We start from the raw sequence: 25,426 nt of genomic DNA on the forward strand, positions 1-25,426 counted from the left end.
TAAATTTTCCATGCCCTCCAGGTTCTCCCAGAGCCAAGTCTGCTGTTTCTTTTGAAAGTGAGAGAAAAAGAGAGAGAAGTCTTCTGATTTTTAGTGTTCCAGGTATTAAGTCCCTGATTATAAGAACCCTCAAAATGAGGCCCCTCTGGTTTTCAAAACCAAATGTTATGGGATTCATTTTCCCCATGCCAGAGGTACCTGGAGTATGAGTCTGTTCCTCACCCCTCTGTCTATACCTGCCCCATCCCTCCTCCATTACTTTAAAAGGTGTGTAAGAGAATCATTATTTTTGTTTATTGGATTTTCTCTATTAAGAAATTGGAAAGAGTATTTTTTAATGGAGCTAAATTATTTCAGATGAAGAGAAGAGTCAGATTTTTTTCTTTTGCTGTTGTCATTTGCATGAGGATTTCTATTTTTTCATTCATAGTCAATATTGGGTTCATGACTTTTATCATGTCCACAAAATGTTATTTATTGTTGAAGTTAAATAGGAACATAGCATTAATATATAGCAAAAGAAATCACACTACAAAACTCAACATGTTATTATAGAAAATACTATATCTATCAATATTAAATTGTATCCACTAGACGAGAAGTTATCAAAGAGAATAGATAAAACAGTAAAACAAAAATAACATAACCAAAAAAGTTTTTTTTTCTTACCAGATATCATGAATATGCAGTTACTCATAGGATTAATCATGTAAGAAGAGATAAGCCAGTAGAAAAAGAGGCTAACACAAGTGAAACCCAAATAATTCCACCAAAATCTAAATAAGGCCATGACACTGTAGTTTCCAGAGATGGAGAGTTAAAAAGGGACAGAAAATGAGTCATCGCAGGTACAGGAAGAGAAAAGAGCCAAATGAGTGTATTGACCATTTTAAGCAGGAAGGCAGTAAGGAAGAATATAGGTAGGGTACACTTTATTGAGAATTTGGTGGAGAAGCAATTTGCAACATAGAAGTCATAATCAAGGAATTTGAGTGGAAAAGCTGGAAGATACTATGACAAATGGAGGTAGCAATTCTAAGGGGTGCCTTTTGGGCATTTGGAGAGTCCTACGCTACAAAAGTTAAGAACCATAAAGAAAATGATAACAATGTGGGGGATGCAATTAGAAAAAAATTAAAATACAATTTAAGAAAATGACACAAGCAAGGGAATTCTTTGAGCAGAAAGAAAAAGCCATAACTAGAAGAAATTATGAAAGGAAAAAAAGTCACAAGTAAAGCCAAACATATAGTGAAGGTAGTAGATTATCACTTATAAAGCCAGTGTGTAGGTTAAAATACAAAAGTAGTAAAATCAATTATATCAAAAAATTCAGTCAAAAGATACACGAAATAAAAAGATGTAAAAAATGACACTATAAACAAAAAACATGGAAGAGAAACTGAAAAATTAGTATTTTTAGAATGCGTTCAAACTTAAACAACTATCAACTTAATATAAACTCCTATACACATAAGATGTTATGTATAAACCTGATAGTAACCACAAACCAAAACATAATAGATACACACAAAAATAAAAAACAAAACAGGAATTCACGCATATTACTAAAAAAGCCATCAAACCACAAGGAAAGAGAGCAAGAGAAGAAAGGAAGAGGAAAGAACTACAAAAACAATCAGAAAACAATGAACAAAAAGACAGTAAGTACATACCTATCCATATTACTTTAAGTGTAAATAGACTAAATGCTCCTAATAAAAAATGTGAGGTAACTAAATGAATAAAAAATACCACCTATATGTTGCCTATAGGAAACTCACCTTAGGCCTAAAGACACATAGACTGAAAGCAAAGAGCTGGAAAAAACATATACTATGCAAATGGAAGTGAAAAAGCTGGGATAGCAATAGTTAATACCTGACAAAATAAATTTAAAAACAAAGACTGTATCAACAGACAAAAGGGCACTACATAAAGATAAAGAGATAAAACCAACAGGAGGACACAACAATAGTAAATATCTATGCACCCAACATAGAAGCACCAAAATACATAAAGCAAACATTAGCAGGCATAGATGGAGAAATTGACAATAATACAATACTAGTAGGGGACTTTAAAGCCCCACTGACATTAATGGATAGATAATCCAAGTAGAAAATCAACATGGAAATAGTGGCTTTGAACAACACATTAGACCAGCTGAGCCTATCAGGTATATATGTAACACTCCATCCCAGAACAGCAGAATACATATTCTTTTCAAGTGCGTATAGAACATTCTCCAGAATAGGTCACATGTTGGGCCATAAAACAAGTCTCAATAAACTTAAGAAGACTGAAAACATACAAGCATCTTTTCTGACCACAATGGTATAAAATTAGAAATCAATTATAAGAGAAAAGCTGAAAAGAAAATAAATACATGGAGGCTAAACAATATGCTTCTAAACAATGAATGGGTCATCTGAGTAATCCAAGGGGAAATAAAAAAATGCATGGATAAAAATGAAAATGAAACACAATGCTCAAAAATCTTTGGGACAGAGCAAAAGCATATCTCTAAAGGGAAATTTATAACAATGCAAACCTGCCTCCTCAGGAAACAAGAAAAATCTCAAATTAGCAACTTAAACTTATATGTAAAAGAGCTAGAAAAAAAAAAAAACAAAGCCCAAAGCTAGTACCAGGGAAGAATAAAGATTACAGCAGAAATAAAGGAAATAGAGACTAAAACAATAATACAAAAGAACAATGAAACAAGGAGCTAGTTCTTTGAGAAGATAAATGAAATTTAAAAGCCTTCAGGCAAACCCATCAAAAAAAAAAAAAAGAACTCAAAATCAGAAATGAAGGAGGAGAATGAACAGCTGACACCACAGAATATAAAGAATTTTAAGAGAATATTATAAAAAATTATATGTCAACAAATTGAACAACCTAGAAGAACTTGTTAAACTCCTAGAAATACATAATCTTCCAAAACTGAATCAGGAATAGAAAAATTGAACTGATCAATTAATAATGATGAAATTGAATCAGTAATTTAAAAGCTCCCAACAAACAAAAATCCAGGACCAGATGGTTTCACAGGTGAATTCTACCAGATATTTAAAAAGTTGATACTTATTCTCCTAAAACTATTCAAAAATAGAAGAAGAGGAAAAGTTTCCAAATTCATTCTATGATGCTGGCATCACCCTGATATCAAAATCAGATAAAGACCCTACAAAAAAAATTACAGGCCAATATCTCTCATAATCATAGATATAAAAATTCTCAACCAAATATTAGCAAATGTATCTGGCAATACATTTAAAAAAATCGTTTACTACAATCAAGGAGGATTTATTCCAGGGACACAAGTGTGGAAGTGTTCACAAATGAATCAATGTGATGCATCACATTAACAAGGGAAAGGATAAAAACCATATAATCATCTCAATAGATGTACAAAAATCATTTGACAAAATACATCCATGCATGATAAAAAAAACTCTCAGTAAAGTGGGTTTAGAGGGAACATAATAAACATGATAAAGGCTGTATATAAAATTCCGTAGCTAACATCATACTCGGTGGTAAAAAACTGTTTCCTCTAAGGTAAAGAATAAGACAAGGATGTCCACTCACCGCTTTTATTCAACATAGTACTGGAAGTTCTGCTGCAGCAATTAGACAAGAAAAAGAACTAAAAAGCATCCAAATTGATAAGGAAGATGATGGTAAACTGTCACGATATAGAAAATCCTAAAGACCCCACCAAAAAACTATTAGAACTGATAAATACATTTAGTAAAGTCAGAAGATACAAAATTAATATACAGAAATCCATTGCATTTCTATACATTCATAACAAAGTTGCAGAAAGAAATTAAGAAAACAACGTAATTTACATTTGCACCAGAAATAATAAAATACTTAGGAATAAGCTTAACCAATGAAGTGAAAGACCTATATTCTGAAAGTTATAAAACACACATGAAAGAAATAGATGATGACATAAATAAATGGAAGGATATTCTATGTTCATGGATTGGAAGAATCAATATTGTTAAAATGTCCATACTACTCAAAGCAATCTACAGATTCAATGCAAGCTCTATCAAAATACCAAAAGCATTTTTCACAGACCTAGAACAATACTAAAATCTGTATGAAACCACAATAGACCCTCAATAGCCAAAGCAAACTTGAAAAAGAATAACAAAGCTGGAGGTATCACAATCCCAGATTTCAAGATATACTACAAAACTGTGGTAATCAACAGTATGGCACTGGCATAAAAATGAACACATAGATCAACAGAAGAAGATACAGAGCCCAGAAATAAACCCACACTTATGTGGTCAGTCTATAACAAAAAAGGCAATGGGGAAAAGATCATCTCTTCAACAAATAGTGTTGGGAACATTGGACAGCAACATGCCAAAAAATGAAACTGGACTACTGTCTTACACCATACACAAAAATAAATTCAAAATGGATTAAAGACCTAAATGTGCAGCCTGAAACTACAAAACTCCTATAAGGAAACATAGGCAGTAATCTCTTTGTCATAGGCTGTAGCAAAAATAAACTATTGGGACCACACACACATACACACACACACATTTTGCACAGCAAAGGAAACCATCAACAGAATGATAAGGCACCCTACTGAATGGGAGAAGACATTTGCAAATGATAAATCTGATAAGAGGCTATTATCCAAATATAGAAAGAATATTCAACACACACACACACACACACACACACACACACACACACACACACCTAAAAAACTCTATTAAAATTGGGCAAAGAACCTGAATAGATATTTTTCCAAAGAATACAGACAAATGACCAACAAACATATGAAAAGATGTTCAGCATAATGAATTACCATGGAAATGCATATCAGAACAATAATTATCACCTTATACTTATCAGAATAGCTAGAATCAAAAGGGCAAGAAATAACAAGTGTTGGCAAGAATGTGGAGAAAATGGAATCCTAATGTACTGTTGGTGGTAGTGTAAATTGGTGCAGTCACTGTGGTAAATGGTATAAAAGTTCCTCAAAAAATTAAAAGTAGAAATACCATATGATCCATTAATGCCAGTACTGGGTACTATTGTGTACCAAAAGAAAACAAAAGCACTAATCCAAAAAGATATATGCACCCCTATCTTTACTGTAGTATGATTTACAATAGCCAAGATATGGAAGCTACCTATTAATTTTGCATATATGATATTTCCATCTGATTAATCTTGTAGTGTTCAGCTTTTATTCTCACTACTGTTTCTTTGATGTTCTTTGCCATTTTACTTATCAAAAATTTAGAATTTTTCTTCTTTATCAATTTGATCTTCCCTCAAAATATTAATCAGCATTTTATATGGTCATTGGGTACATATAGCACAGTCATATTTCCTTTTCCTAAAATCAGAATTAGGAAAATAAACATTCAGAAGCATACCAGCTCTTATAAGCAATCACTACCTACCTACCACCATCTGGTGTCAAAACCGATAAATATTTCTGAGTTTCATGGATGCTTGCATGTTGTTTGGCTGGAGTACCACACCAAAACCACACTTGGCTGAAAGTGTTAACACACCCGCTAGAGACTGACTCACTGTATTCTCCAAAAATTCATAGGTTGAAAACCTAATCCTGAGGTAATAGTATTCAGGATATAGGGCTTTGGGAGGTGATTAAATCAGAAGGGTGGAGATCTTAAAGATGGGATTAGTGATCTAATCAAAGAGGTCCCAGATAACCCCTTGCCCCCTCCACCATGTGAGCTCATGGCAAGAAATGGTAATCTGAGACCCAGATGACGGTCTTCACATGAAAGTGATCATGCTGGCACCTAGCATGCTTGGACTTCCAGACTCCAGAATTGTGAGAAATAAATTTCAGTTTTTTTAAAAGCCACCTAGTCTGTGGTATTCTGTTCTAGCAGCCCAAACGGACTGACATAATACTTAAGAATATTATTAATGGATAAATCAAGTCAACACATTTTTTTTATTTTTGTGTAAGTTATAACTATAGTATGAAAATGAAACTTAATTTCATTAATGAATGAATGGGACTTAATTCTATTAATTCTAAATTCTGAGTATGTTTCCACTAGGGCTGTTAAAAAATACCAAAATATTTTGATATTGTCCTTCTTTCAGTTTTTGTATTTGGTTCTTATTGCTATGTAACAGATTACCACAAACAGAGGTACAAAATAACATGCATTAATTACCCAAGGTTCAAAAGTCAGGGGTCGGCTAGCTGGGACCTCTGCTCAGGGTCTCACTGGTTGAAATCAAGATGTCAGCTATCCTTATGTTTTCCTTTAAGGATATGCATTCTCTTCTAATCTTACTGGTTGTTGTCAGATTTCAGTTAATTGTAATTATAGAACTTGAATCTCTATTTTCTTCTGGATAACCACTCTGTCTTACAGACCACCTTCAATTTCTTGCATGCAGCCATCTCAATAAGCAGTTCACAGTATGGATTTCCCCTCTTCAAGGTCAGCAGAAGAAACCTCTTCTGCTTCTAATCTTTCTGACCCCTTTTAATGGCTCATATGATTAAATTAAGCTGAACCAGGATAATCTCTCATTTGATTAACTCAAAATCACTGATTAGGAACCTTAATTACATCTTTAAAATCCCTCTGCTATATATTGTAACATAATCACAGGAGTGATATCTCATCATAGCACAAGTCCCTCTTAAAGGAAGAGATGTGATGCAAGGTGCGTATACCAGCTTGGTGGAATCTTGGGGGCTAATTTAGGATTCTGCCTACCAGTGCTTTAATCTGGATGTTTTGAAATGTTTTAAAGCATATTTATTTATTTTGAGAGAGAAAGAGCACATGTGCACACAAATAAGAAGGGGAGGGACACAGAGAGAGGAGAAAGAGAATCCCAAGCAGCCTCCATGCTGTCATCACAGAGCCTGATGCGGGGCTCGATCTCATGAATCATGAGACCATGACCTGAGCCAAAACCAAGATTCAGATGCTTAACTGACTGAGCCACAGAGGCACCCAGTGGATATTTTGAAATTTTAACTTGGATGTTTATGATAACTATTAAGCCACACAAATGCTCATAGTTTCAAGAACAAACATTTATCTTCCAACTCGTACTCAGAAATTGCCACCTATACTGATCACATATGATTTAATTGGCTGAAGCAAGCAAAGATGGCTATTTTCTGAGTATATAAATAAAATTATTAGCATTTTGTTCAATTGTCTAAGCTACAGATGTTTATATTGAGAGTCTGGTTAAGCATCTGGCTACATAAATCTTTTAAAGAAAAATATGAGGCTGCAGATTTTAGTTCTGACATGTAAAAAGATTGAAATTTCTGACATGTAAAAAGACTGTCATTTCTTATAATAAAAATCTGAATAAACTCAAAGTCAATGACTTTTTTATCCTATCAGAGAACTGAGGTCTTAGGGCAACTTGTCACCCCAAAAGCTGGCTAGGAAAATACAGAGTCACAACTGAGATCTGCTTAGCTAGAACAGAAGATGCTGGAGCCACAGATTGGTAGGAACACTTAAATGGCTATTCGATGAGCTGCTGGAGGCTGAACACGAGACTAGCATGTGAGAGAGACAGTCCTGGACACTGAAGTCTTAGGGAGCCCTTCACCATTTCTTAGGTTTTATCTGCAGATTCAGTTCTAGGATCTCACAGTGAAGTGTCAAGAAAGATCCCCTAGTGGCTCTGGCAAGAGAAGGACAGACTAATTAGGAAACATACTCAGAGCATTTTCCTTAACGAATACCTACTCTACAGGGGAAATGTATGAGGACCTTATCTTGGGTGGGGAAAGAGAACTCATCCTCTCCATTACCTGTTAGCTCCCCTATCTCACCAAAGGAGTAGGAGTGTGGGGGTGGGGGTGGCGGATAATGTATACTGGAGAAACACTTGTGAAGTTAACGTGAACCTAGAGACACAAACCCACTAAATAAATGAGGTTTAATCAGAAAATTATAGGACACTTTCCTTCCCCAACACCATACCACAACACTAATGGGGCTATATTAAAATAACACAGGATTACCACTTATCCAACTACCAGATAAGCCCTTTTCCAAATAATTCCAAAGTCAAGAGCAAAGACAAAAACAAGAAATACAAAGCCTCTGACACCTACACCTACAGTTAATTGAACACAGCCCAACTCCTGGCCAGGTTAACATAAAACTGCATGCTATATACGTACTTCCTTCAGTTTTAAATTTCGTGATTTATCCAGATTTAAATTTCGTGATTTACATTCACCAAGATAGAGCACCTTCTGGACAATAAACAACCAAACATAAAATTAAAAATTAAAATTGAATAATTAATTCATTAATACTAAAATTTGGAAGAATAGAAATCACACCAGGTATGTTCTCAGGAAATTGTCCAAACATTTGGAAATCAAAGAAAGCATGGATCAAAAAAGCAGTCTGTAGGGAAATTCAGAATAGTGTGAGCTAAATGATGATGAAAATACAACCTATCAAAATTTGTGGAATGCAGTGAAAGCTGTGCTTGGAAGAAAATATATAGCATTAAATGCATGTATTAGAAAACAAGAAAGATCTAAAATCTGTGACCTAAGATTTCATCTTATAAAACTAGATAACACAGAGCAATTAGCTTAAAGGAGGTTGAAAAAAGAAAAATGTCAGCAGAGAAAAATCGATGGAATTGAAAACAAAAAATAGAGCAAACCAACAAAACTAAAAACTAATTATCTGATAAACAAATTGATAAACCTCTTGCCCGGCCAAGCAAAACAGTGAGAAGAGAGTAAGAGAAGTTCCAATATCAGAAATGAAGATGATACAATCATACAATAATTCAGCAATAAACAAAGAAAGGATTTTTCAAGCCACTAAAAGACACAGATGAATTGTAAACACACATTGCTAAACGGAAGAAGCCCGTCTGAAAATCTTAAATATTGGGTGATTCCAATTATATGAATTCTGTAAATGGCCTTAACTAAAAAGATGGTAAATATATCAGTGGATGGCATTTGTTTAAATCGATTTAAAAAGCTGGGGAAACTTAGTTTTTAGGAGAATAAAGCTATTCTGTCTGGTACCGTAATGATGGGTATGTAACATTATGAATTTGTCAAAACCCATAAAATATTACAGCACAAAGAGTAAACCTAAATGTATATAAACTTTTAAAAAGTTGTTCAGGAGACTGCAGGACCCCATGATGGAAATTAGTATATGACAAACCAAATTCACTATATTATAAATGTATGAAACACCTTCACAGAAAGGGATGGTAAGAAAAGTTGCTGACCAAATTTTGAAAATCAGTAAAATATGTAAAATAAAGGTAAAAGGAACTGTACATAGCACTGAATTATAGTTGATAGAGTTGTTTTCTACAGAGGTATGGGTTAACAATTCTGATACCTCTATACATGTATAGTAGTATGTAATAATTAACTAGATGTATAGAATATGGTGAGAGTGAGGTTTCCCACTGACTACTGGAGTGAAAGATTACAAACAAGCAAGGGGAGAAGACTAGAAAGCTCCGCGTGGTAATTGATTAGAGTTGGAGATACTGATATGAACTTCAGTTTAGTATTTATTAATTTGTATCAATAGATATTTATAGATGTGTATTATTACATGAGTGAATATATTTCCTTGTTCTCTCAGCCGAGAGGGCCTGGAATCAGCAGCACTCCAGAAGCAATAAGCACAGCTATCACCCAGATCTTGGTTTCTAATACCATTCTGCAATAAAAGGTACAAAGTCTTCTTGGAAGATGGATGGTTCTAGGGCTGGGTCAGGAAATATATAAATACAGCCTAAAACATCTTGTAGTGCCAGGGACTAAGAAATTACTAAATTAAAAAAGAAAATAAAAAAGAATAATGGGAGTATGTCAAAGAGACACAAAAGCCAAGTAAATAAAAGAGCTCCCAATGGTCAAAACTATAACAATTTGTATGACAAAATTAAGTAGTATTAGATTATAATCAAAAGTATAAAATAATTGTCCATGAGTATATACTGATATAGATGACTAAATAAATAAATGTAGAAGAATTCTAAATAATTTATGCAGTTACTTTGCTCTCTAAGACACGGAGTGTAACTCCCCACTCCTTAACTGTGGAGGCAGTGAATAGCTTCTTCCTCCTAGAAAACACAGTATGAAATGGAGGTGAAAGTACCTGTGCGGTGGAGAAACCTGACAAGCACTACACAGCTAAGTGATCAAGGTTATCACCAATGATGCCACATTGATACTACACACACTTTGTGATGTGATGAAAATAGCATTTTATCTCTGTGGGCTTCCACCCACAAATGCATAGCCCCAGTCCGATCATGAGATAAGCATAAGAAAATTTCAACTGATTCTACAAAATACCAAATTAGTACTGTACTTCTCGAAAGTATAAGGGTCAACAAAAACAAGGAACATCTGAGACTGTCATAGCCAAGAGGAGCCTTATGCAAAATGATTACTAAAAGTAGTAGGATATTCTGAATGAAACACTGGGATCAAAAAAGAAGAAAGGCAGTGTTAGGCAGTTAGGCATGAGGGAGGAGGGATTAAAGCAGATTCTCCTCACATCCTCAGAGTCACCCCTAACGGCTAACAGAACAGGAAAGGCCTAGCCACAGAGCTGGCTCAAAAGCCACAAGGGGCCTTCTAAGAGCTGAGCATGCACACAAAAGGTGCAACTTGCCCTTAAGGTCACAGCAAAAGCTCATTAGAAACTCATAAATATACAATACATAAATAAATACAACTGTAACAGACTGCACATGCGCAGAAGCCAAAATGTTACACATGCACCAGCTGTCAGTCAAAACTGTCAATCAGAGCCAAATTTACACATGCAGAAAGCAGGCTTAAAAGGAAGCAGCTAGAGCTTCTTGGAGCCACTGTCACTCTTGCTCCAGCATTGGCTCACTTTCTGTCTTGAAAGGGTACGACACTTTTCTACTCAATACACCATTTCCCCATACTGGTCTTGTGTCTCCAATTCTTTGCTACCTCTGGGACAAGAACTTAGCAACCTGGGAGGAAGGGAGGAAGGGAGGGAGGGAGGGAGGGAGGGAGGGAGGATGGAAGGAAAGAAGGAAAGAAAGAAGGGAGGGAGGGAGGAAGGAAGGAAGGAAGGAAGGCAGGCAGGCAGGGAGGAAAGGGAGAGATAGAGGAAGAATGAAAACAAGGTAGGTAGTAAAGATATATGGGTAAAGTATGGACTTAATTAATGTATAAACATTAATTCATTAATTGTAACTAATATACCTTAAGATGTTAATAGTAGAAGAAACTCAGTAAGAGGCATGTAGGTATACTCTATACTATCTTCACAATTTTTCTTAAACTTTAAAATGTTTTAAAATTTAAAACTTTTTAAAATGAAAAATATAAAGAATTATCGACTGCTTGTACCACCCCACCCTCTAAATTCATATATTGAAGCCCCTACCTCCCAATGTGATTGGGTCTTTATGGAGGTAGGTAAGGTTAAAAGAAGTCATAAGGGTGTGGCACTAATCTCATAGGACTGGTATTCTTATAAGGAGAGGAATAGACACCAGAACTCTCTTCCTCTCCCTCTCTCCAAATGCACACAGAGGAAGGGTCATGTGAAGACACAACAAGAAGGCAGCCATCTATAAGCCAGAAAGAGAGGTCTGTCTAGAAAATGATCTGCCAACCCCTTGATCTGGGACTTCCGACCTCTAAAACAATGAGAAAATAAATTTCTTTTTTTTTTCCTTACGTTCATTTTATTTATTTGAGAGAGAGAGAAAGAGAGTATGTGAGTGTGCACAAGTGGGTGGAGGGCACAGAGAGAAGGAGAGCAATAGACTTCCAAGCAGCTCCTCCTGGCTAGCATGAGCCCAACGTGGGGCTCCATCTCACAAACCTTGAGATCATGACCTGAGCCGAAACTAAGAGTCAGATTTTCAACCGACTGAGCCACCCAGATGCCCCAGAAAATAAATTTCTCTTGTCTTAGTCTACTCAACCTGTGATTTTTATTATGGCTGCCCAAGCAGATAAATACACAGTCATTTGCAGTGATATCAATTTAAGTACAGTAAGTTTGGAAAGAGATGTCAAAGAAAACTTAGAGGACTAGAGGAAATATTCATTAAATATAAATATATTTGAGTTTATTAATGGATATGCTATTTGATATACAACATAAAATAAAGTAAAATGCATGTGCCTGTTGTCAGAAAACTGATTTTTCATTATGAATAAGCTTAGCATTCAAAGAAAAAACGTTGTGCTTAGGCAGCAGTCCAAACAAACTCACCCACACTCTAGTGTTTGTGGGTTTTTAGCAATTCGAGGTGATAGGGGTTGTATTTAATATATTGCTTCATTCAAACAAGGCATGTTATTTTTTAAAATAAAATAACTGAAGTTAGCAATAACATGAGCTAACCTTTGTAATTAACCTTTGTAATCTACTTAATTTGGAGATCAAATTATTACCCCACTTGTGATTTAGTGATTTTTTTTCAAAGTAGGGAATATTTCTATGTGTCTGTACCTTTGGATAAGCCTCTCATCCTCCTGCTATTTTGATCTGGATGAATACTCTTAAAAGAGTATATGAAGTAAATATAGTCTCACCACCACCACTGCCACCATCATTATGCATTTTATTCACAATTCTCATTTTTGAGCAGTTACACCCTAATGAGAGCAATAGCCAAAATTGTCAAGTTATACTAAATTAATATGTAATAGTTTTGCTGACTGCAAATTCAAATAATGATGCTTGGAGGTATAGTGACTGTCCTTATTAAAAATATTAAATGCCTGCCCTCCTTTTTTGACTTAATTCAACAGAATTATCAAAATAATTTTCCATCTTACTTTAGAGAATATATTTCAGGAAGAATTTCCACCCACTCCAGAATCAACATTATTTGGAGGGTTTGCAATCGGAGTTTTAATTATAGCTCTTCTTAAAGAAGAATGAAATTACATAAAAAGTTCATTTGACTAGGAACAATATAAAGCTATTAACTCATTGGACTCTGCTCACTGAAGGCATGATTCTTAATAATCTTAGTTAAATATCAGCATTATTTTATTAACTATAATAGCCAATAATTGAGGCTTGGAACACTAAAATTATTAATAAAAAATGTACACTTCTGAAAATGTAGATTACAGTTCACCATTTTATGTCCGGGCTGATACTTTTCTGAAGTAGAACGTAAGTTCTTTGGTGGAAGGGATCTTTGTTTTATCCACTACTCTATCCTTAGCCCTTGAAAAGCACTGACATACAATAGCCATTCAGTAAATACTTGCTTAAAAAATGCATGTGACCATTATGAATTTTATACACAAAAAAATAAACTTGAAAATTATATATTTTTTTCATCGAATAGACATTTTTCTAAAGACATATAAATTGCCAACAGTTACATGAAAGTTGCTCAACATTACTAATCATTAGGGAAATGCAAATATAAACCAGAATAAGATACCCCCTAGAATGGCCATTAACAAAAATATAAGAAATAACAAGTTTTGGCAAGGACATGGAGAAAAGGAAACCCTTGTGCACTGTGGGTAGGTATGTAAGTGGGTATAGCCATCGTGGAAAATAGTTTGGAGGTTCCTCAAATAATTAAAAATAGAACTATCATATGACCCAGGAATGTCTGGGTGGCTCAGTTGGTTAAGCATCCGACTCTTGGTTTTGGCCCAGGTCATGGTCTCATGTTTCATGAGTTTGAGTCCCCCATTGGGCTCTGCCCTGACAGTGTGGAGCCTACTTGGGATTCTCTCTCTCCCTCTCTCTCTCTGTGTCACTCTCTGCCCCTCTTCCACTTGTGCTGTCTCTGTCCCTCTCAAAATAAATAAATAAACTTAAAAAAAAAAGTACCATATGACCCAGCAATCCTACTCCTGATTATTTATCCAAAGAAAATAAAAATAAAAACACTAACTCAAAAAGATATCTGCCCTCCCACAATGTGTTCATTGCAGCACTGTTTACAATAGTGAAGACATGGAAACAACCAAAGTGTCTACTGATGTATTGATGGATGGATGGATAAAGAAGATGTGATATATGTATATGTATATGAATGTGTATATTTTCATATATGCACATGTATATTTATTTATAAGATTGTATATATGTATACACACACACATATAATACTATTCAGCCATATAAAGGAAGAAAATCCTGCCATTGTGACAACACAGATCAATTTTCAGGTTACTATTCTAATTGAAATAAGTCAGACAGATAAAGAACAAATATACTCTAACCTCATTTATATGTGGAATATAAAAAAAAAATATCCAACTCACTGAAACAGAGAACAGATTGGTGGTTGCCAGAGGTGGGGGTATAAAATGTTAAGTTTTTTTCCATTTCATTTTTTTCATTTTCATTTCAATATCTTGAAAAAAAATTCCATAACACAGATAGTATAGATCCGTATTGTTTTGTAGCCACTAAAGGTAAAATTGTAAGCTAGATCAAAAACAAGGCTAGGCTCAGATCATAGTTTGTCTGTCTTATTATGTTCTTTGAAAATCACTTATAAACTGGGAACCACTTTTCTAAGATATACAAAAATCAAAGGTAGGCAAATAGTACAGTGAACAATCTAGAAATTTACCATATGAAGATTTAGCTCAACTTAAATTGTTGAAGGATTGTCATGTAGCAGTGAATATGACTTACTCTTTGTTGCTCCAGAGGGTATAACCAATTTTAGAGGCAATTTTGAAATCAATATATGGAATATTTAACAGCAATAGCTGTAGATTTATAGAGTACCCACTGGTAGAGGAAGAGTCCCTCATACTGGATTTAATCAAGATATGTTTGACAAGGATGCTTGATAGACTTGAATAAATATTCATGAAAAACATTTGTAGCCCTAAAAGCCCATGAGACTACATTTCTTTCCACATATATAAAACAACCATCTATTTTGCTACTCTAGAGTCAGAAAAGCACTAGACTTTGTATGAGATATCTAAAGTTGAAGTATTTACTCTGCATATTAATTTTGAGATACTGGATTAGTATTACATCTGGAAAGGTTTATACATTCTTTGGAGAATAGTGAGTGAAAATTAAAATATATAAATTCTAAAACAGGATATAAATTTTACATATAACAAAATGAACCATTTATTAAGCATCTATGTACAATTTTACCTTATTTTCCAAATATTTAGTATGGCTACTTGAGACCAGGTAACAAACTGATCTCAAGAGATACAGCGATGAACAAGTACAGTACAACCCTCATAGATCCAACAGATTGTCATGTGTCCTCCATGATCCAGTCAATCTAGTAACTAGTATACAGAACACTAAGGTTCATAGCATGTAATAACTTGCGACTACATAGCTATCTGGTAGAACAGCCAGATTAAAACCAGGTTGACAGGGGTACCTGGGTGGCTCAGTCAGTTAAGCATCTGTATCTTGATGTCAGCTCAAGTCATGATCTCATCGTTTGTGGGTTTGAGCTGCATGTCAGGTCAGACTCTGCATGACAGTCCAGAGCCTGCTTGAGATTCTCTCTCTCTCTCTCTCTCTCTCTCTCTCTCTGCTCCTCCCTGACTCTCCTTCTCTCTCAAAATAAACTTAAAGAAATTAAAATTTTGAATCAGGTAGATATAGTTTCAAAGCCCCTCTATGTAAAATTTTTCTAAAAATTCCAAAAGTATATATATTTTCATTTTTTTAATTTTCATATTTAAATTTTCATATTTTAAATTTTAATTTTTAAATATTTCATATATATTTTCATTTTTTAAATTTTCACATAATTAATATTATATAGGAAATTATTTCTATCACTACCTCTATTAAAAAGATAATAAACTTTAACTTCTTGGGAGTTACTATTTTTTTCCCATTATCACTACGAGTCTTTTTACAAGGTTAGTATTTAGTCAGGAAAGTTTTGTTTAAAAGCTCCATAGTCTTGAGGTGCCTGGGTGGCTCAGTTGGTTAAGCATCTGACTCTTGATTTCTGCTCAGGTCATGATCTCATTGTTCGTCAGTTCAAGCCCCACATCGAGCTCTGAGCTGACAGCATGGAGCCTGATTGGGATTCTCTGTCTCCTTCTCTCTCTGCCCTCTGTCTCTCAAAAATAAATAATTAAATGTTTACAAATAAAAAATAAATAAATAAATAAATAAATAAATAAATAAATAAATAAATAAAAGTTCCACAGTCTTGCCATTATATTTAGAAGCATGATTGTCAATTTTCATGAAACAAGGACTTACAAGTCTGTCATAACCTCATCCTGGCTTATGAATTATCTCCATTTTTAATGGGGAAAATTATTATAACCAGTTAATTGAGTAAGCTGAACTCAGTAGTGTGTAGTCAGGAAACAGCTTTTTTTTTTTCCTGGAAATATAATATGCACATAGAAAAGTAAATGTGTGTGTACAACTCAGTGAATTTTCTGACTGTCAAGGACTGTTTTGCCAAGTTAAAAAAAACCAAAAAACTAATATTACTTAATATTACTAAAAAGAACTCCTTTTATCCCCTGCCAGCCACAATACCCCTGCTCTTAACGATAGCTGCTAGTCTCACTTCTAACAACATAGAGGTATTTCACACTGGATTTTTATGTTATACAGCTCAAACCATGTAGTATGTATTCTTTTATCTCTGTCTTGTTTTGCTCAACTTTGTGTCTGTAAGATTCATTTCATTGTGATACCACAGTTTTTCTTTTTTTTTTTTCCTATCCTACTGTCTATGGATATTTGGCTAGTTTGTTTTTGCTGATTACAAATTTTGTTGATAGAAAACATGTATCACACTGTTAATATTTCAATTATATTGTGTTATGCCTAATAGATGTCTGGTTCTGAGAATATGCATATGTTTACTTTTGAGAACTATTACCAGATAGTTTTTCAGTGTGGACATAGCCATATCCACTCCCACTAGCAATGCAAGACTTTGGGCATTCTAAATCTCAACAAACCCTTGGTATTTACCACCTTTTTTTTTTTTCTTTTTTTTTTTTTAACTTTAGGCAGTCTGATGGGTGTAGAGTAGTATCATATGTCATGTTTCTATCCATGACAACTGATCCAGATGAACATGTTCTCATGTGTTTATTGGCCATTTGGATAACATTTATTGTGAGGTGAATAGTCAAGTTTTTGTCCATTTTTCTACAGGATTTTCAGAATATAGAGTCTCAGGATTTTTGATGTTGGAATCTTAATACATGGTACTTGAAATCCACTAAAATATAAATTCCACAACAATAATATTCATGTTTTCTGTTTCCCTCACTACTGTATTCCAAGTTCCTAGACTAGTACTTCTGTTATTAGATTTTCAGTAAATATTGAATAAGTTAGTTAATATGAAAACTTTAATCATATACTTCTGTTGCCATATGTAGTTTAATACATTAAGTTAGGAATTAAATGTAGGAATAAATCTTAAAGTTTTAGTCCTTTAAAGAGTTGGCTTTTATTAAAATCAATTGATTATCCAGAAGATGGAACAGGTATATGGTAAATATATTATTTGTTTTCTATCCACATAGAAAACCTCCAGGGATCCATTTATATTTCCTATCAAGAAGCCCAACTCTATAATTTTCTTCCTCTTTAGAAAATACCTTTGTCTTCAACTTGTATATAATTGTCATATTCAATCACAGGATTAATCACAACAGTATTCTCCCTCCAGCTCTAACTGCCTTTTCAGTACAAGAGGTACAAAAGAAAACATAGCTTCTCTCAGCGCAACACATCAGAGGAAGCTAGAAATCCAATTTCCTGACTCCCAGTTCAGTTTTCTGTCTATTACAAATATAATACCACTGAGTGAACTTCAGCTACTATATCTACAGAAAGTTCTAACAGTCATAGTCACACATCAACATGTGCACAGTCTTCTTCAAATTCAAAAGGCAAAAACAAAAGAGAACAAGGGAAAAACAAAACAGTTGTAAGGAATGTATTTGAGTGAGGATTTGATTTATAAACTTTCAGTTTAATTTGCTCTTGAACTCTGAATATCCAGTATTTGTGGTATTGTCACTCGAAGTTATCAGGATGTTTGACTCAGAAAAGACAAAAATAAACAGAACTTCTGGTTAGAAATAAGACACTAGGCACAGTAATAAATAAAGGCAATGCCTGGGGTAAAGGATATAATTGTGGATTCACACACACAACTATACATAAAAATATACAGACATCATATATAATAGCGATAATACCTTTTGAAACACATAATTAATAAATCAGAAACCAAGTCTTCCACTGGCAAACTTTTTCATCTAATAGCAAAATTAGAAACACTAAATCATCAAACCTCATCAAATATTACTGTATAATAAGTATGTTGCATTGAGTTATACTGAAATTATAGAGAACACTGAACAGTATCCAGATATTACTGACATTACTCACATAAATATTACAAAATAAAATAGCACACCAAGAATAGAGACAGTCATTTTCATTGAAAAGAATTTCTTTTAGGTTGATAGGCCGTGCCATCATTGCTTTTTTTGTTGACTGGTGCAGGGGTATAACAGAACCAGGGAAACCACTGGTAACAGGTTCTAAATTCCTTCTCCCATCACAATATCAACTACACTAAAGAATGGCCAATGATAAATATCAGGACAGAATACTTCGTTTATAATACTCATTTTTAAAAAGAATATTTTTTAAATGCAGAAATACAAAAGTGATAGAAGCAGTGCTCTATCATTTTTTTCTGACTTTTGAATTATATGTTGGCTTAGAAAATAGAAAAGTTCTCAAAAATAGCTTAAAACGCTTCAAAATAAATCAACAAATATTAACTTAAAATATTTTAATGTATACTTGAGTAAATTGTCTAAAAGCTAATTCATAGGATTTTCTGAAGCAAAACTTCTATAATCTGGTCACATTTACAGTATTTATTGTTTTGGCAATATAAGATAATTTGATTTCTGGGATATCAAAAATCAATGTGTAGGGAAAATGGTATCAAATTCATTATTGATGTCTTTCAAGATTCACAGTACAATAAACCAGATAGGACCACAACAAATGAAAAAACAAAAGTCCTGTTATATACTATACAACCAAGAATATGAATAACTTGGTTTTAGGTCCAGAGAAGAGAAAAATGAAAGAAGAGAAAAATGTCTATCAAATAAGTGCCAATCATGAATCCCATTTTTACTTCACTATGACATTTTTAATGTTATAATTTACCATGGTTTATAGTTTAAATTATAAACTATATTCTAAATTACAAATTAATCTACATTTGTCAGGCTCATGTGCAAATACTTCTTATAATTATACACTATTTATATTGTTTCTATAACTAGTGTTGCATAAAACCAACTTGAATTAAAATAGACTCAATATAAGAAATATTCAAAGATTTACTATACATCAACAATAATGTGGAAAGATGTAATGGAAAGATTATTACATAATAGCTTACTTCCAATTCTACAGAGAGTTACAACCTAAAAACTACATTTCCTAGACTACACGAAGCTGAAGTTTTGGATGCAAAATATATTTCACTAATTAACTGCATTTCTGTCAGATTTGGAAGACAAATGAAGCAGAAGCCCTCTTCCAGGTGTTCCTTCTGATTGCAAGCAACATCAGCAACATGAGTATTGAGAGACAGTTTTAGTGGCCATATTCCACACCTAGTGGCCAAACTTTATAGGGAAGAGGCAATTGTAGACAAAGTAGTAGCATTTTCCTGATCTATGGGTTGCAGGCATGGAGTGTTCTTGAAATCAGGTGGCCCCCGATTCTCACTCCTCCAGCCTTTCCAATCATGCTCTAAGCAATTTTCTCTATAAAATTCCTAATAATTGGGGAAATATGGCAGAGTAGGAGGACCCCTAAGCTCACTCCATCCTGTGTTTACAATTAGGTGTCACTCACATCCACATCAGTAAACTGGAAAGGGATCCAAAGACTTGCAGAACTCTACAACTAAAGGTGAAGAAGCCACATTGGAGAAGTTAGGAAGGACAGAAACTGTGGTCACTTGCCCACAGCTAGGGGGAAATCCCCCTAACATTTGGCCTTGAAAACCAGAAGGGCTGACTTCTGGGGGTTTGTATAATCAATGGGACTTGGAGCTGGAGCTTTAAAAATCAGCTCACTCTGCCTAGGCAAGCCCTGAGGGCAAATGATAGACAGGTTATAGCCCTTAAAAAGACAACAACCTGAGGATAAGCAACACAGGAGGGACATCTAGCACAGGGCAACAAAAGGGATCTGTTCATACTGATTTCTGAGCATGTCGGGTGTTCAGTCTCCTCTGGGAACAAAGGGGCCAGCAGGTGCCATTTTCCTCCCCTGCCTCCCAGCATAAATACAGAGCCACTGTGGGAGGTGATGCTGCACAAACACTTGCTACCTAACCTGCTAGCAGTGAACCACACCCACTAGTTCTTCTGAGGATTCACCAACTCCAAGCCTGCTGGCCTTGGCTCTGGGCTCAGCTCAATTTTTGTTAAGGCGGGGCAAGCCCAACCCAGTCACCTCCACAAGCTGTGCCTGAAGCCACTGCACTTCAGAGGACTGGCCTAGGACTAGTGGTTCAGTGCAAATTCTATCACTGCTGCCCTTCCCCCAAGCCCTTCTTCTGTCACACCCCCTCAGAGCCAGCCTGCCTTAATGTTATAGAAAGCAGTACAGCCCACAACAAGCAAAGAGTCAGTGCAGATGTCTAAACTGAAAGGAAAGTGACTCAAACACAATAGCAGGATGCAGGCAACACACATAGGAACTCTCCTTAAGTGCCAGGTCCTGGTGAACGGGGGACACTGCACTGCAGGGCACTACAGGACTTCTTCAGAAAGTCACTATTTTCAAAAGCAGAAGACATAGTGGACTTTCCTGACACACAGACACAGACACAGCAAGGCATACAAAATGAGGAGACAGAGGAATACATGTCCCAAATAAAAGAACATGACAAAATCACAGCAGATCTAATCAAAACAGAAATAAATAATATGGCTGATACAGAATTAAAAGTAATCATCATAAAAGATACACACTGGACTTCAGAAGAGGGTGGAGGACAAAAGTGAGATGGTTGACAGAGATAAAAAGTAACCTATCAGAGATAAAGAATTCAATAAATCTGGGGTGTCTGGGTGGCTTAGTCAGTTAAGTGTCCAACTTCAGCTCAGGTCATGATCTCACAGTTCATGAGTTGGAGCCCCACGTCAGGCTCTGTGCTGACAGCTCAGAGCCTGGAGCCTGCTTCAACATTCTGTGTCTCCCTTTTTCTCTGCCCCTTCCCTGTTTGTGCTGTCTGTCTGTCTGTCTCTCTCTCTCTCAAAAATAAATAAACATTAAAAACAAGAATTCAATAAGTGAAATTTAAAATACAATAGATGGACTAGACAGTAGGCTACAGGAAGCAGAGGAACATATTAATGACCTGGAGGCTAGAATAACGGGAAGCAATCGAGCAAAACAGACGACAAAGACTGCCTAATGAGAACAGATTTAGAGAATTCAGTGACTCCATCAAGCATAATAGCATTTGTGTTATAGGGATCTCAAAAGGAGAAGAGACAGATGGGGGGCGGGGGGACAAAATGTATTTGAAGACATAATAGCTGAAAACTTCCTGAATCTGGACAGGGAAGCAGAGATACAGATTAAGGAGGCACAGAGATGCCCCAAAAATTCAACCCAAAGAGGTCCACAATGAGACACCTAGTAAGTGGCATGAAATAGTGATAAAGAAATAATGTTAAAGGTTATAAGAGAAAAGAAGGCAATTCTATACAAAGCAAAGCCCATAAGTCTATTAGCTGATTTTTCAGCAGAAACTTTGCAGGCAAGAAGTGCTGAAAGGAAAAATTCTGCAGCCAAGAATACTTCACCCAATAAGGCAATCATTCAGAATAGAAGGACCAATAAGACTTTTCCAGAAAAACAAAAGTTAAAAGAATTGATCAACACTAAACAAATCCTAAAAGAAATGTTAAGCAGGACTCTTATGAATGGAAAACAAAAACTATAAGTAAGAAAAATAGGAAACATGAAATAAAAAAAAATACTAAATATCTAAAACATGGAGGGGAGAGGATAAAGAACTTGTTTCAAAAACAAGCAACCATCAGCTTAATATAGACTGTGATATGCAGATGTTATATATAAACTGAATGGTAACCACAAATCAAAAAACAGTGATAGATATGCAAAAATACAAAGGAAGGAACCCAAGTATATTACTACAGAAAACCTACAAACCATGAAAGAGAAAAAGAGAAGAAAATATCAGAGGAAAAACTACAAAAACAACCACAAAACATGCAACAAAATGGCAATAAATACATATGTATCAATAATTACTTTGAATGTAAATGGAATAAAAGTTCCAAGCAAAAGCCCCAAGGGGACAGAGTGGGGGGAAAAAAAACAAAACACCAAAACCAAAAAAAATCTATATACTGCCTATACGTGACTCATTTCAGACCTAAAGATACGCAGATTGAAAGTGTGGGGATTTTTATTAAATGACAGTGAAAAGAGCTCTGGGCTAGGAATAATTACATCAGAGGAAATAGACTTTCAAACAAAGACCATAATAAGACAAAGGAAGACACTATAAGGGGAACAATACAACAAGAAGATACAATTGTAAATATATATGCACCCAGCATGGCAGCACCCAAAAACATAAAACAGTTAATAACAAAATAAGGGAACTAATTGATAATAAATACTAAAGGACATTAACACCCCACTTTTATTGATGAATATATCATCCAAACAGAAAATAAATAAGAAAACAATGGCTTTGAATTACACACTGAACTAGATGGATTTAACAGACATATTCAGAACATTCCATCTTAAAACAGAATACACATTTTTTTCAAGTGCACATGGAACATTCTCCAAAATAGATCACATGTTAGGCCACAAAACAAGCCTCAACAAATTCAAAATATCAAAGTCATACCATGAATCTTTTCTGCCTACAACATGAGGAAATTAGAAAATCAGCCACAAGAAAAAATCTGGAAAGACCAACAAATACATGGAGGTTAAACCACATGCTACTAAACAACGATGAGTCAACCAAGAAATTAAAGAAGGAATCAAAAAGTACATGGAAACAAATGAAAATGAAAACACAATGGTCCCAAACCTTTCAGATGCAGCAAAAGCAGTTTTAAGAGTAAATTTTATATTAATACAGCCCTACCTCAAGAAGCAAGAACAATCTCCAACTACCTAACCACACATCTAAAGGAGCTAGAAAAAGAAAACAAAACCTGAACCCAGCAGAAGGAAGAAAATAATTAGGATTAGAGCACAAATAAAACAAATAGAAACTGAAACAAACAAAACAAAAAACAATAGAGAGGAGCCTCAGTGGCTCAGTTGGTTGGGCCTCCGACTTCAACCTAGGTCATGATCTTGCTGTTCTGGAGTTCGAGCCCTACGTCAGGCTCTGTGCTAACAGCTCAGAGCCTGGACCTTGTTTCAGATTCTGTTTCTCCCTCTTTCTCTCTGCCCATCCCTCATTCATGCTCTGTCTCACTGTCTCAAAAATAAACATTAAAAAAAATTTTAATACAAAAGATCAATGAAACCAGGAGTTGGTTCTTTGAAAAGGTCAACAAAATTGAAAAATCTCTACCCTCACTCACAAAAAGAGAGAGAAAGAGAGAGAAAGAAGTTCAACAAAATCACCAATGAAAGAGGAGAAATCACAATTGACACCACAGAAACACAACTGTAAGAGAATAATATGAAAACTATGCCACAAAATAGACAACCCAAAAGAAATGCATAAATTCGTAGAAACATGTAACCTACCAAAATTGAAGCAAAAAGAAATAGAAAATGTGAACAGACTGCTTACTACCAAGGATACTGAATCAATAATCAAAAAACTCTCAACAAACAAAAGTCCAGAACAAGATGGCTTCACAGCCCAATTCTAACAAACATTTAAAGAAGAGTTAACACCTATTCTACTCCAACTATTCCAAAAAATAGAAGAGAAAGGGAAACTTCCAAATTTATTCTGAGGCAAGTATCACCATGTAAACAAACCCAAGTAAATGCACCACACACACAAAAGAGAGAGCTACAAGCCAATATCTTTGATGACTATAGATGCAAATATCCTTGAGAAAACACTAGCAAACAGAATCCAACAATACATTTTAAAAAATCATTTACTACAATCAAGTAGATTTTACTTCTGGGATGCAAGTGTGGTTCAATATTTGCAAATCAATTAATGTGATACATCACATCAGTAAGAGAAATGATTAAAAAAATATGACCATCTAATAGATACAGAAAAAAAAAACATTTGACAGTGTACAACACCCATTCATCTAGAACCATCAACAAAGTAGACTTAGAGGGAATATGCCTCAATATAACTAAGGCCGTGTATGAAAAACTCAGGGTGAACATAATATTGAATGGGGAAAAACTGACAGCTTTCCTCCTAAGGTCAGGAACAAGACAAGGATATCCACTATACCTCTTTTATTCAACATAGTACTAGAAGTCCTAGCCACGGCAATTAAGCAACAAAAATAAGTAAAATGCATTGAAATTGGTAAGGAAGAAGTAAAACTTTCACAATTTGCAGATGATGCATGATACAATATGTAGAAAACCCAGAAGACTCCACCAAAAAGTGATTAGAACTAATAAATGAACTCACTAAAGTCGCAGGATATAAAATCACTGGGCAAAAATCTGTTGCATTTCTATACACTAATAATGTAGCAGCAGAAAGAGAAATTAGGAGAGCAATCCCATTTACAGTTGCACCAAAAATAATAAGAATATTATTATTAGGAATAAACCTAACCAAAGAGGTGAAAGATCTATACTCTCAAAATAATAAGAATATTATTATTAGGAATAAACCTAACCAAAGAGGTGAAAGATCTATACTCTCAAAACTATAAAACACTGATAAAAAGAAATTCAGCATGACACAAAGAAATGGAAAGACATTCCATGCTCATGGATGGGAAGAAATAGTATTATTAAAATGTCTATACTACCCAAAGCAATCTACGCATTTAATGCAATCCTTATTAAAATATCAATAGCATTTTTCACAGAATTAGGACAATCTTAAAATGTACATGGAACGACAAAAGACCCTAAACGGCAGAAGCAAACTTGAAAAAGAAAAGCAAAGCTGGAGGCATCACAATTCCATACTTCAAGTTATATCACAAAGCTGTAGTAATTAAAGCAGTATAGTACTGGCACAAAAATAGATTCAGTAGAACAGAATAGAAAATCCAGAAATAAACCTACATTTACATCCCCAATTAGGGGCGCCTGGGTGGCGCAGTTGGTTAAGCGTCCGACTTCAGCCAGGTCACGATCTCGCGGTCCGT

This window comes from Lynx rufus, unplaced genomic scaffold (assembly GCF_022079265.1).
Source record: "Lynx rufus isolate CCGP_SWC_20201006 ecotype Redwood Valley unplaced genomic scaffold, mLynRuf1.p SCAF_3, whole genome shotgun sequence".
In the NCBI taxonomy this organism is placed as follows: domain Eukaryota; kingdom Metazoa; phylum Chordata; class Mammalia; order Carnivora; family Felidae; genus Lynx; species Lynx rufus.